Raw genomic sequence first — 13,946 nt, forward strand, 5'->3', positions numbered from 1 at the left:
GACCCATCAACTCCCCTCACCTGGTTAGCCCGCCAGTTGAAGTCGTTCCTGGGGTGTGGCTGCTGTTGCAGGCTGACAGTTTCTAAGAGCTGCAGGTGTGAGCTGTAGTGACCAAAGGTGGACAAACTACCCCAGAAGGAGCACAACGTGCCCCGCCCCGAGGTACTACCCCTCCCCTCGCACCCTTGAGTCATGAAAGACAGAGAGTGGAGAGTTGAATGTGTGTAGAAACCAGCCTCCCTTAGGAAAGCAAAGTTTACATTCATCACTCCACCCACTTTCACCCGTGGCCCCTCCCACCACAGGCACACGGCCCCTGGAAGGCTTCCCAGAGGAGAATATAGCCCTTAAGTCTGAAAAGGAGTTCCTAACTCCGAACTAGTGACGAATTGCCATTGATGGCTCCAGCTGGATGTTGAAATCTCCCTCTAAGCTCCTTCTCAGATCCATGTTCCATTTCAACAACTGGCTTCCTCCTGCAGGTCAAACAGTCCCCTCAGTACAAGGACCCATTGTTTCTCCATGTGCATTTTCAGCAGCCTCCCATGTGACTGCCAGTGATATCATTTTCCCCATCCTCAGATTTTGCCCCACCCCCGGCAGCCTAAAATTCTCATCAGATTATATCTTCAAAGGAAATAAGGCATCTCCCGCTGAGCAAGACTTGGTATTTTCCCTTCTTCAGATAGCTTTGAATCTTCAGCTGCAGAGGAAAAATGCCCACGGTCCTTTCAAAATTTCCAATGTATTCGTAGGAACATCACCTGTCTTGGAAAAAAGGAAGGAACAAATGTCTCAGATGCAAGCCATTTAATCTGGAATTGCTATTCTTAACTCCATGTGGCTGGGGTGTTCTGGGGCTTCTGTACCTTGAACTAATAATTTCTTGTTTGCATGTTCTACCCCAGCTGCTGCTCCTTGTTCAGTTCAGCTGGGGGATTAATTATGCGTTGTCATTTGATTCGTCAGGGTCTGTTCCATACATGCCGGGTGGATAAAACTACTAATTCATGTCATGTCTTTTTTTTTTTAAATAATATTTATTAGAGTTTCCAATAAAAAGAACACATCAGTAAAAAATAAAAAAGAAAAAAGAAAAATACACAGTTCAAAAATACACAATACATAATCCAAAAAAAAAACACCAAAAAACAAAAGACAAAAAGGAAAACATTTAAAAACAATACCACCTTTTCATCACCATTTTTAAATTTACTTATTTTCTGGACCTCCTTGTACCTCCCTCTTTTGTATTCCAGTTCAATTTGTTTGTCCAGCAATTTCTTTCCCTCTTTTTTAATCCCAATCCTTGATCTTAATATAATATAACATTAAATTTTTACCTCTTAAAAGCCAAATTTCCATTTCCTTTAACTTTTTTAACCCTAATCCTTAATCTTGATCTATATATAACTTTAAAGCCTGTATAGCTAGAAGCCACTTATTTTCAATCCAACATCACTCTAACATTCTTTAATTTTGCAATGTTTCTGCAGATAGTCTTTGAATTTCTTCCAATCTTCCTCCACCGACTCTTCTCCCTGGTCACGGATTCTACCAGTCATTTCCGCCAATTCCATATAGTCCATCATTTTCATCTGCCATTCCTCCAGTGTGGGTAGCTCTTGTGTCTTCCAATACTTTGCGATAAGTATTCTTGCTGCTGTTGTAGCATACATAAAGAAAGTTCTATCCTTTTTTAACACCGTTTGGCCGACTATGCCCAGGAGAAAGGCCTCTGGTTTCTTCAGGAAGGTATATTTAAATACCTTTTTAAATTCATTATATATCATTTCCCAGAAAGCCTTAATCTTTGGGCACGTCCACCAAAGGTGAAAAAATGTACCTTCAGTTTCTTTACATTTCCAACATTTATTATCGGGCAAATGATAGATTTTTGCAAGCTTGACTGGGGTTATGTACCACCTGTATATCATTTTCATAATATTCTCTCTTAGGGCATTACATGCCGTAAATTTCATACCTGTGGTCCATAACTGCTCCCAATCAGCGAACATGATGTTGTGTCCAACGTCTTGTGCCCATTTAATCATAGCAGATTTCACCGTTTCATCCTGAGTGTTCCATTTCAACAGCAAGTTATACATCTTTGACAAATTCTTAGCTAATTCATGTCTTGTCTAACTGGTTTGAGTGAAAGGCTTCTCAGAAGCTAGGGCATGTCATAAAATACAGCAATGTACAAAAGCGGGTGGACGGTGGACATTAAAAGCAGTCAAAAGAATTAAAATGTCTGGGTGCTCAAGAAATGTTTAAATGATAGCACAGACCTGTTGGCATAAAAAAAGGTCTTCAAGAGATGCCTGAAAGTCAGCATTTCATTACAGATCAGCCTTCTCACTGATTCAGTCACTTTTGCAGACAGCTCAACTTCTGCAACCAATTACCTCCTGCAGAATGTAGCCACAAAAGAGAGTTTTGGGAGGACTGTAGGACAGGCTTGCAGTTCATTCAGGCCAGAAGCAATGGGAGAAGGGCCATAGCTTAGTGGTAAAGCAGCTGCTTACATGCAGAAGCTTTCAGGTTCAATCTGTTGTATCTCCAGGTAGAATGTCCTCTGTCTGAAACCCTGGAGAGTTTTTGCCATCCATTGTGGACAAGACTGAGCTAGATAAAGCCATAGTGGGACTCAGTATAAGGCAGCCTCCTATTGTCCCAGCAACAAGCCTTTGCCACGCACAGAGGACTCCTTAAAGACATGAAATAAATAAAGCTGCCCTGGAAAGGGATGCTGAAAATTAGAAAGCCCTGGGACAACAAAACACTCGGACACAGTGCCTTTAAAGCACGGACCTGGGCCTAGGAAGCATGGGGCACCAGGTACCTGTGGCTGAGCCTTGAGAGACTGCTGTCCAAGGTGCTGAAGGGATTGAATACAAAGATGCAACTGTTAGCATGTCAAGGGGCATGATGGTGCTTTGAATGCATAAAGCAGATGCGGCCTCACTTGCACAGTTGCAGAATGAACTGAATTGAGCTGGAAGAAGCAGGACTACATGGGATGTAGAACGCTATACAGGAAATGGCTCTGGGAGAGGCACATGATGCAAAAAACGGCAGTTTCAATCCATTCATGGGAAACAGAGCTCTGAAAACCTGCTCTCTGAAATCCTGGAGAGCAGCTGCTGGCTATGGCAGACCATACAGAACTCGATGGCCCAGTGGTCTCACTGGGTTTTCAACCCAGAACACAGCTTCAGCGTCCCCAGAACAAACCAATTTTTAATTCCCCAAACTGTTATGAAGAGACACGAGAATTCTAAGGTGCCAGAACAAGCTTTGCTGGCTACTGGTAGTAAACAAACCAGAAGAGACAAAAGATGACCGACTTTCCATTGAAGAAGCCTTGAACCGTTTGAATAAAGGTAAGAACAAAGATAGGGCTCAGTGCTTATGCCCCAATCCAGCAAAGAAGAAAAATACATGTAAATCAGCTCTTGTATGTTTGTCTCTTGCTGGATCACGAACTGGGAATAAAGCTGGTGCATATCTGAGTGTTAGTACTGAACTGCATTGTTTCCAATATGATGTGCTTCTGAATGGGTACTCCTCTTCATCTTTTAGCTCATCAAGCCATACTTTAAAATGGTGTTTACATGTGACTAGGGTTGGGTAAGGTCCTTACCGTAAGGATGTTAATACTTGGATGCTCAGCTGAGGTTTATCCCATTCTCTTCAGCTGTTTAAGGACTGCCCCTCTTTCTGATTTACTGCCGCTGAACTTTGTGCCGATTCTGCATATTTCAACATGCTTCTACATAATAATAATAATAATAATTTTTTTAAAAAATGATATTTATTAAGGTTTAAAAAGAAAAGAAAAGTTACATATATAAAAAAAAGAAAAATAGAAAAAAGAAAAAATACAAAATACAAAATAGAGAAAAAATAAAAGACTTAAAAAAAACAAATCATTCTTTCCATGCCTTACATTTCATTTACTTGTTTCCCTGACCTCCTCACGGCTCCCTTTTTTTTGTATTCCAGTTCAGTTAATTAATTCAGCAATTCCTTTCCCTCTTTGTTTTTATCTTAATCCTTTAACTTAATATATTATAGGTTTAGATTCTCACCTGTTAACAATCCATTTTTACATACATCTTTATATCATTGCTGCTAAAACCACTTAACTTCATTCTGACATCATTCTAACATTCATTAATTTTACAATATTTCTGTAAATAGTCTTTAAATTTCTTCCAATCTTCTTCCACCGACTCTCCTAATAATAATAATAATAATAATATTAATAATAATAATAATAATTTTTTATTTATATCCCACCCTCCCCAGCCGGAGCCGGGCTCAGGGCGGCTAACAATAATAAAATAGTACAACGTTCTAAAATCATTCATTATAAAATTAATTCAAGTCAAATTGATGGCAACCATTGGGCTAGAGTTTCTGAGAAGATTGCCAAAGGAGGGAGTCAGGCTGTGCCCTGACCAAAGGCCTGGTGGAAAGATGTCAAGTCCCGCAGGGCCCTAGTCTCTTGTGACAGAGCGTTCCACCAGATCGGAGCCAGGGGGAGCAAGGTCCCGCAAGGCTTGGCGGAAGCTACCAGGGTCCATCAGCCTCTGCGGGCGAGCCCAAATCGGCTCACCACCGAAGCAGGGTGGGGGTGGAAAGTCAATCTTGGCTTTCAGAGTGTAGTGATCAGACCATGGCACCTTCATCGAACGAGACATGATCACATCTATACCTACGCCAAAGATCAAATCCAGTGTGTGGCCTGCTTGATGTGTGGGGCCCGAAACAAACTGGGAGAGCCCTAGTGTCGCCATGGAAGACACCAGGTCCAGAGCCTGTGAGGAGGGAGTGGCATCAGCATGGATGTTGAAGTCCCCCAATACCAATAGATTAGGGAACTCCAAGGCCCAGCCGGCCACCGCCTTCAGTAGGCCTGACAGGGTGGCTGCTGGTGTGCTAGGTGGCTGGTACACCAGCCAGACAGCCAAGCTCTCCTCGGAGCCCCACACTAGGCCAACACATTCAATGCCGGGGATCGATGGCGATGGTAGAGCCCTGAAAGAACAATCTTCCCGGATTAGTAATGCCACCCCTCCCCCCTGGCCCACAGTCCGCGACCGGTGGAGGACGGAGAAACCCGGGGGCGCCATCTCTCGTAAGGTAACTGTTTCCCCTTCGTGCACCCAGGTCTCCGTCACACAAGCCAGGTCGACCCCCTGCGAGGTAAAGAAATCTCGCAGGGTGGCAGTTTTGTTGCCTATAGACCTGGCATTGCACAACACCAGTGACAGAGGTGAGTAATCCTTGCTCACCCTACCCTCGTCCCTCGGGATGGGGCGCAGATTGGAAGGGGTATGAGCGTATCCGTATCTTAAAGGGAAGTTCTCTTTCTGCAGTTCTCTTTCTGCACATAACTGTGGCATTATGGGAAGTCTTGCTATGGGAACTATTGCTTCTTTTCTCTTGCATTCTGGGAAGTCTCGCTTCTGCTTCTGCACACACTGTACAAACCTGTTCTAAACACACCAAGACATTCCCTCATTCCTCAGTTCATTTTAAGTTCATGAACAAACAATATGATCTGTTCTTAATGCATAGCTGACCACATCTACGGAACTCGATTATTATATTCTTTCATGTTATGATCAATCATTAGTAATTGTTTTAGTCATGTTATATTAATCTTTAGTTATAATTTAATTAGGAGGTTTCATGCCTGTCTAGTTCCAGCTCCGTTTCTCAGCCTTTAATCTATCAGTGATAAATGGTTATATGTAATTCCCGCCTTGTACCTATGTTAACCAATCAGCAACAAGTTGCTTTGTGTTTGTATCAACCAATCAGCCACAAGCACACCTGTGGCAATGTTTGTAATATTCAATAAAAGAGAATTCCCGGGGCTCGCCCCGGCAGACGCCTCATATGACACCTGCCACTCGTCTGTCGTGAATTCGTTCCAACAGTATCTCAATCCCCTTCGCCTATAACATCTGCCCCCACCTCCATACCTCCCTCGCCCCTCCACGGTAGCAATCCCAAGCCTAATACTAGCCTCCATTGATGGCAATTGATGTTATTCTTTCCCAGCCTAGTTGTTCTGCTTATAGTATCAGCAGCTCGATAACTCTAATTAGTCGAGTAGAACAGACCAACTAAACATCAGCTACCTCTCTGATTGTATGGAACTATTATATTCTATGTCAGCCTCCTCACTTCCTGCTATCAAGGTTGTGTCATCTGCATATCTGAGGTTGCTGATATTTCTTCCGGCGAGCTTGGGATTCATCCAGCCCAGCCTTTCGCATGATGAATTCTGCATATAAGTTAAATAAGCAGGGAGACAATATACAGCCTTGCGGTACTCCTTTCCCAATTTTGAACCAGTCAGTTGTTCCATACCCAGTTCTAACTGTAGCTTCTTGTCCCACATAGAGATTTCTCAGGAGACAGATGAGGTGATCAGGCACTCCCATTTCTTTAAGAACTTGTCATAGTTTGCTGTGGTCGACACAGTCAAAGGCTTTTGCATAGTCAATGAAGCAGAAGTAGATGTCTTTCTGAAACTCTCTAGCTTTCTCCATAATCCAGCGCATGTTTGGAATTTGGTCTCTGGTTCCTCTGCCCCTTCAAAATCCAGCTTGCACTTCTGGGAGTTCTCGGTCCACATACTGCTTAAGCCTGCCTTGTAGAATTTTAAGCATAACCTTGCTAGCGTGTGAAATGAGTGCACTTCTGCAGTAGTTGGAGCATTCTTTGGCACTGCCCTTCTTTGGGATTGGGATGTAGACTGATCTTCTCCAATCCTCTGGCCACTGCTGAGTTTTCCAAATTTGCTAGAATATTGAGTGTAGCACCTTAACAGCATCATCTTTTAAAATTTTAAATAGTTCAGCTGGAATATCATCACTTCCACTGGCCTTGTTATTAGCAGTGCTTTCTAAGGCCCATTTGACTTCACTCTCCAGGATGTCTGGCTCAAGGTCAGCAACCACACTACCTGGGGTGTATCTTACCGGCCCAGTGGTTTTTCCTACTTTCTTCAGTTTAAGCTTGAATTTTGCTATAAGAAGCTGATAATCTGAGCCACAGTCAGCTCCAGGTCTTGTTTTTGATGACTGTATAGAGCTTCTCCATCTTTGGCTGCAGAGAATATAATCAATCTGATTTCGATGCTGCCCATCTGGTGATGTCCATGTGTAGAGTCGTCTCTTGTGTTGTTGGAAAAGCGTGTTTGTGATGACCAGCTTGTTCTCTTGACAGAACTCTATTAGCCTTTGCCCTGCTTCGTTTTGATCTGCAAGGCCAAACTTGCCAGTTGTTCCTTTTATCTCTTGACTCCCTACTTTAGCATTCCAATCCCCTATAATGAGAAGAACATCCTTCTTTGGTATCACTTCTATAAGGTGTTGTAAGTCTTCATAGAATTGGTGAATTTCAGTTTCTTCAGCCCCAGTAGTTGGTGCATAAACTTGGATTACTGTGATGTTAAAAGGTCTGCCTTGGATTCGTATCGAGATCATTCTATCATTTTTGAGATTGCATCCCAGTACATCTCTCGCCACTCTTTTGTTGACTATGAGGGCCACTCCATTTCTTTTACGGGATTTGTTCCGATAGATTTATTGCTTTATTGTTTGGCGCCCAGCCACGCTTCCCTGCGAGCCTCTGCAGCTTCTGTTTACGCAGTGTGGCTTTGGAGAGGTCGTAAAGTAATTAGCAGAGTTACACAGCGGTGTGTGTCGAAAGAGCAGTAAACAAGTCCCACACGTTTCTTCTGTCCTAATATCCCTTTATTTGCACAAAAGTAGTGTATTTACAATCCATAACAGCCATCAGATTCAAGCTGCATTTTCTCTGCGTCCTTCTGTCTCAGTGCAGCGACGCAACAACCTGCTTTCGCTTTCCACTCAGCTCACAGCATTCCAAGCTGTGTTCTCACTCACAGGATTCTTGCCCACAGTAGTAGATATGATGGTCATCCAAATTGAATTCGCCCATTCCCATCCATTTTAGTTCACTGATGCCCAGGATGTCAATATTTATTCTTGCCATCTCATTTTTGACCACATCCAACTTACCAAGGTTCATGGTTCTTACATTCCAGGTTCCTATGCAATATTTTTCTTTACAGCATTGGACTTTCCTTTTGCTTCCAGGCATATCCGCAACTGAGCGTCCTTTCGGCTTTGGCCCAGCCGCTTCATCAGCTCTGAATCTACTTGTACTTGTCCTCCGCTCTTCCCCAGTAGCATGTTGGACGCCTTCCGACCTGAGGGGCTCATCTTCCGGCATCATAACTTTTATATGCCTGTTGCCTTTGTCCATGGAGTTTTCTTGGCAGGGATACTGGAGTGGCTTGCCGGTTCCTGCTCCAGGTGGATCACGTTTGGTCAAAACTTTCCACTATGACCTGTCCATCTTGGGTGCCCTGCTCGGCATAGTTCATAGCTTCTCTGAGTTATTCAAGCCCCTTCGCCACAGCAAGGCAGTGATCCACGAAGGGGGTTTATATCTTAGACCTTCTAATTCTCCTAGCACCAGGAATTGACCAGATGGTGCAGGATGCCCCCCCCCCAAGTATCTGTTAGAAGCAGATTTAGGAGTGGGGGGGGTGGAAGCATCTACTGGTGGGGAGCACACTTCTTCTGGGGATGTTTCCTCCTCGTCCTCCTCTTCCCACTTCTCCCTGGGGCCTCAAGATGAGAAGTCAGGCTGGAAGTCTCCTCGGAGAAGACAAAGGAGCAAGCATGGCTGCCTTTACTCTTCTCCAGAACAGTTAGTTGGACTAGAAAACTTTCCCATCCCAGTTCTGCAGTGGTTTTCAAGCAGTGTGCTGTGGCAGCTGGGGTGCCTTGAATGATGGTCAGGGGTGCCGCGGGAGACACTGGCCTCTGTCCCTCTTTCCTTCCCTCCCTCCTCGGATGCCATCTCTGCCTCCCCAAGGCTTGCCCAGCTGTTCTCCCCCAGAGAATGGTGCCTCTGGGGCTGGCCAGGGGGTGTGGGCTGCCAGGAGCTGAGGCGGCCCCAGAGGAAGCAAGCCAACTGGCGAGGGGCCCTTGCTGTTGGGAATGGACAGGCAAGTCCCAGGCCCCTGGGGGGCAGCGGGGGCAGCTCAGAGACCAAGAGGAGGACTCCTAAGGAGAGGGGAGAGGAGAGGAGGCTGAGAGAGCACTCCGCAAGGGAGGCTGTTCGAGAAAGGGTGAGGGGAGGCAAGCTCGGCAAGCAAGGGGGGACCTAACTGGTCTCCTGAGCCCCACAGGGGTGCCGCAGAAAGAAGGGAGTTGGTCCAGGGAGCCATGGACCCAAAAGGGTTGAAAACCTCTGTACTTTTATTTCCTCCAGTAAATTATTTTGCTATTATAGCAAGGCCACTGGACCCAAGAAGCCAGTATAATATTCATCTCCTCTCTTTGTGTCTCAGTCAAAGCTGAGTTTTCCCTTTTCTTGTCAGGGAGAGATCTGTCGCCGCCTGGAGATTTGGAGGAAAGAGAGAGGGGAAATTCTGGCCTATCAAGCAGACCTGGACAAGGAAAGCAAAGACCTCCTTGTAAGTGTCACTATTGTTACTATTGAGGGAACAAGCACTTTAAGAAGCAAGTCAGGACTGAGGAGCGATGGGGAAATCTGCCCATTTCAACTTCTCCCCATTTCTCCTTTTTCCATATCAGTTTGTTATATTTATTATTCTGAATCAAATGCTAGGGTGTCTACCTTCTCGTATAAATATTTTGATACGTGCTTTACCCTCATAAATACATTTTTTTGTGAACATTACCTGGCTGGGTCAACCTTGAAAAATTCAGAGGTGTGAATTTCAAAAGATTGCTGTTTGGGTCTTCATATTTTTCCAAGAATTGCGAATTAGGTAAGTTCACCTTTGAATGCAGCTAAATGGAGTTTATTTCCCATTGTTGTTTATTATGTGAAAAGCAGTCAAGGAGAAGCCTGAGGACTTGTGAGCTGAGAGGGTGGAAGCAGTTCAATTCAAATCCTAATTCTCTTGCTGATGTTTTGAAGGCTGACCATCTTCCTCACTCAGACCTCCTCTTTTCTTGCAGAAATTAACAGAAACGGAGAGGCTGAAGACTGTGGAGAAGTTCAGACAACTGTGCCAGTTCCTGGAGGAAGAAGAAGAAGAAAAGCGTCTGCTGAATCATGTGGAAGAGGTGGAGAAGGAGATTGCAGGGAGCAGGGATGAGCAGCTGGCCAGACTCTGCAGGAAACTCTCCTCTCTTGAGAGGATCATCCAGGTGATGGAGGAAAAGGGTCAGCAGCCAGCGAGTGAACTGCTGCAGGTAAGACGGTAGCAGGAGCAGCCCAAGGCTCCAGGAAAAGGCTGCCTCCCATCCTTTCTGTGCCCCTTTCATGTACGCAAGGAGTGTAGGGGCTCAGTTGACGGAGCCTCGAGTCAGGTTTGTAATGGACAGGAACACCCCAGAGACCTGGGATGCTGAACTCACCTGAATGCCCACTAGAGATTCTTCAGTCTTCTTGATGGAACGGGAGGGGATTTTCTGCTCCTTGCTGATGATTTGCCTCTGAATGCCTTCCCGCTGGGCAATGCTGCCTTCTTGCCCTGCCCTGGGCTTCGCCAAGGATGCAGTCAGGCCTCCTTCTGACATGAGCCAGTCTCTTGACCAAGCTTCTCTTCCCGTTCCCTCCAAAACTTCTGGGTTGATCCCATATGGCCAGACGTACAAGTGCTTCTGAAGTGCTTTAAGGAGGCTGAGAAGGCTGACATACTGGCAAAGGCAGGAGAAGCCCTATTACGGAATGATTGCCAGATGTCCCCATCTCCCGGGGACAGTCCCCGGATTTACGAATCTGTCCCCAACAAAATCTGTCCCCTGAATGTCCCCGGATTTTCTATAAGGTCCCCAGATTTATATGTTAAGTGTTGTAGATTTATTAGTAGGGAAGGAATGTTGCGTGATTGGTTCAACGGCACAATACACATCATATGGGGACTTCCGGTGAGGCAAAATGGTGGGTGCCATGGTAATGAGCAGCTCCTGAAGCCAGCCAGAGCCAACTGCACTACCAGGCTGGCTCCGGGATGCTGAGACTGCCGCTACCGCTTCCACTGCCAAGGGGGGAACCAGGGATGCCCGGTGCGTCAACTGGGGGAACCACTGACACACACCCCCAGGACCCAAATCGAGGCGGGAGCGAGAGCGCCCAGCCACTTGGCCGACTGCCCAGTGGTGCTCCAGGGCCAGTAAAAACCCCGGAGCCAACCCATGGAGGAAGAAAGCAGAAGGAGAAGGAAGAGAGAGAAAGAGGAAGGTGAAAAAAGAGGGGCGGCCCTGAGGAGATTTCACCCCTCCCATATCCAAGAATCTGCTGATGTTCTCTGCTGATTCTCCAGAGAGGAGGGGCGGTTTTCTGCTCACTACTTATTCCGCTGCAGCCTCACATTAAAGTGTCGGAGAGAGAGAGACTGAGTGTTAGAGAGAGATCGTGTGTATAGATAAGGTTGCTGATAAGAGCAGCTGCAGACACTCAGTGCAGTTCAGCATTTTCGTTTAGACCTCATTTAGCTCTGTATATAGTTGTGTATTATAGTTGTAGATAGAATAAAGAATATATTCTACAGAGCTGCTCTCCGAGTCGTTTATGCTGTGCTATACTCTGCTATACTCTGCTGTGCGACGACTGTCTTCTTGTTGGAGTGAATCCGGTGCTCACAACTCTAAGCTGTGAGTCCACAGCACTTTGACCTGTTCCTGTGCAGAAGGTGGTCTCTGGAAGTGCTACCCAGCTCGCCTAGCCCACTCGGGGCTGAAGTGGATGAGTCCAGTCCGTGGCACTGGCTCAAGGGCGATGCTGACAGGCCCGACCTTGCCATGCTAGTGTCGCTGAGGAAGAGAGGTAGGAGAGCACCAGGAGGGCAAGGGCACGGGGCCGAGCCCAGGCCCGACCCAAGCCTACTCCACGGCAGATAGCACTCCAAGAGATCAGGCTGGGGCACAGAGGAAGGCAAGAGGAGAGGAAGGCAGAGGAAGGCAAGAAGACAGAGGAGACAAAAAAGAGAAGATATTACTTCTTATTTTTTAAAAAAAAGATTTTTAAAAAATAACATTTTTTTCTCTTTTGAAAAAAAAAGTGTCCCTGGATTCTTTGAAAAAAAAAATCTGGTAACCTTACCTTAAATCCTAACCTTCTAATTCCAAGTCTCTTCTTTCTCAATATCCCCCATTCCGTTAACCGCACCAAGCAACAAGATGTAAAATACAAGTTTTAAACACAAGCTTTCCTTTGCATCTCACAGAACTTTCAATGTAATTCATGTTCTTTTTCACCTGTCTTACAAACTTAGGTCTTTTCCCATCCTTTAAATGGGAAATCAGTAGTCAAGCCATACTTTTTGGTAAAACGTTCATGTGGATCCCGGAAGTCCTACCTGAGAAGAACAATGGGAGTTTCCGCCAGCACCAGCCGCTTCTCCTTCTGCAAGCAGCACCACCCGAATTCCCACCTGGGATGAGCCTCTTGACACACTAAACTGAGCTGTCGAAGAAAGACTGGGGTGGGCGGCAAGTGGGAGGGGGAAGTCGTGCGCTTCTGTCCCGTGAGAAAAGTGCTGGGCTCTGTCTCTCCAGTTGTGCTTCCTCGGTTCAGAGGTGGACTATAGCAGCTGGGCTGGGCTGCCACAAAGCCCATCAAGGCCACAGGCTGCTAGCATGACTCATCCCGGCTTTCTCATCTGAGGGGAAGGGATGCACGGTCTTAAATGCTGGCCTTGGCAACTTGGCTGAGCTACCTTGGGCCAGTCCTTGGGCCAGCTTAGCCTCCCTCACAGAGGGTTATTCTGAAGATACTCTCAGGAAAACACCCAAGGCCATGGACATGGGGAGGGAGACCAGGCTGGAAGGAACAAAGAGGGGGCATGAAGAAGAAGAATGAGGACAATGGGGTCTGGAAAGGGGGGGTGGGGAGTGATACCCCCCCCAGCCGCTCCAGGATGGGAAGTGCGTCCCAGGGGAAGTGGGATTCAGGTGGAGGGGGAGGTCAGGGTGGGTGGGGGTTGCCAGGAGCAGCACGATGTCCCTCGAACCCCCGGGTTCCACTCTCCAGGCAGGCGCCCAACGTGGCCAGCTGGCAAGGGTTCTTTCTTACTCCAGCCTTGGTGTGCAGATCCCAGGTTCTGCCCCAGATCTCTGGAGCGGAAAGGCTCTTGGGCATGAATATGAAAGGCAGCATCTGTCAGAATAGGTCATACTGAGCCAGTACAGATGAACGTGACTATTGGTTTGCTTCCTGGGCATCCCAGAACTGTGAAGGTTGCCTCAGCTGTTGAACAACACAGCTAAGGAAGAAGGAGTGGAGTGTCTTGGGAGGAGCATAGCTCCCATTCCCTTCCAAACACACAGACAGGACAGTGTGGTGGCACCCAGGGAATAGTTGCAGCAGCCGGATGGCTGGCTGAAACACACACCATTGCAGTATTTTTGAATGAGATTCATTCTGAATCAGCCAGTTAGTGAACTTGGTGCTACTGTGCAACAAACCCACTGCAAAATTGCTCTTCCCCGCACACTTCCAGGTCCCTCCAGCTGGGCTTTTTGAGTGTGATGGATTTTTTTTCTCACTCCAGAGCAGTTTGGGTTTAAGCTGAAGGTCACCAGGAAAGCAAGTGAGTCTAAAAATTTTGCATTTGTTGATATAATAAGGTTTTAATAACTCTAATAATTACTAACTGTGTGGAAATGACTGGAAAAAAGAAAAAAAGGAAAATCAAGGCTTTCGACTCTTGGTTTCCTGGAAGAAGATCAAAAGACTCCCCTGGACTAGAAGAGACATCTCATTAACAACTGGAGAAATGCCAAAGAACTTCGGATATCTGCTTGGGAGGTTTCTGACGCAGTATTAATTTAACAAGGAGCCAGGAATGAAACCGAAAGTAGACTGACCAGCTAGCTGAATCAAATTATATTGCTATGGGGTGGGGGAAA

The 13,946-nt window shown here is 46.1% G+C and overlaps 2 long non-coding RNA genes and 1 pseudogene across 4 annotated transcripts in view; 2 read left to right on the top strand and 1 right to left on the bottom strand.

Moving 5' to 3' along the window:
* Nucleotides 1-8,470, top strand: part of LOC308467834 — an 86,638-nt gene extending 78,168 nt beyond the window's left edge. The window contains exon 3 of the long non-coding RNA XR_013981329.1: nucleotides 8,020-8,470. This is a non-coding gene — a long non-coding RNA (uncharacterized lncRNA). The remainder of the gene's footprint in view (nucleotides 1-8,019) is intronic.
* The window catches only part of LOC308467690 (adhesion G protein-coupled receptor D2-like), a 634,294-nt pseudogene that overhangs the window by 208,841 nt on the left and 411,507 nt on the right, over nucleotides 1-13,946 (top strand). The gene's annotated exons all lie outside the window — the stretch shown is intronic.
* The window catches only part of LOC308467817, a 466,381-nt gene that overhangs the window by 152,339 nt on the left and 300,096 nt on the right, over nucleotides 1-13,946 (bottom strand). The gene's annotated exons all lie outside the window — the stretch shown is intronic.

This window comes from Podarcis pityusensis (assembly GCF_964106645.2).
Source record: "Podarcis pityusensis genome assembly, chromosome: W".
NCBI lineage: Eukaryota > Metazoa > Chordata > Lepidosauria > Squamata > Lacertidae > Podarcis > Podarcis pityusensis.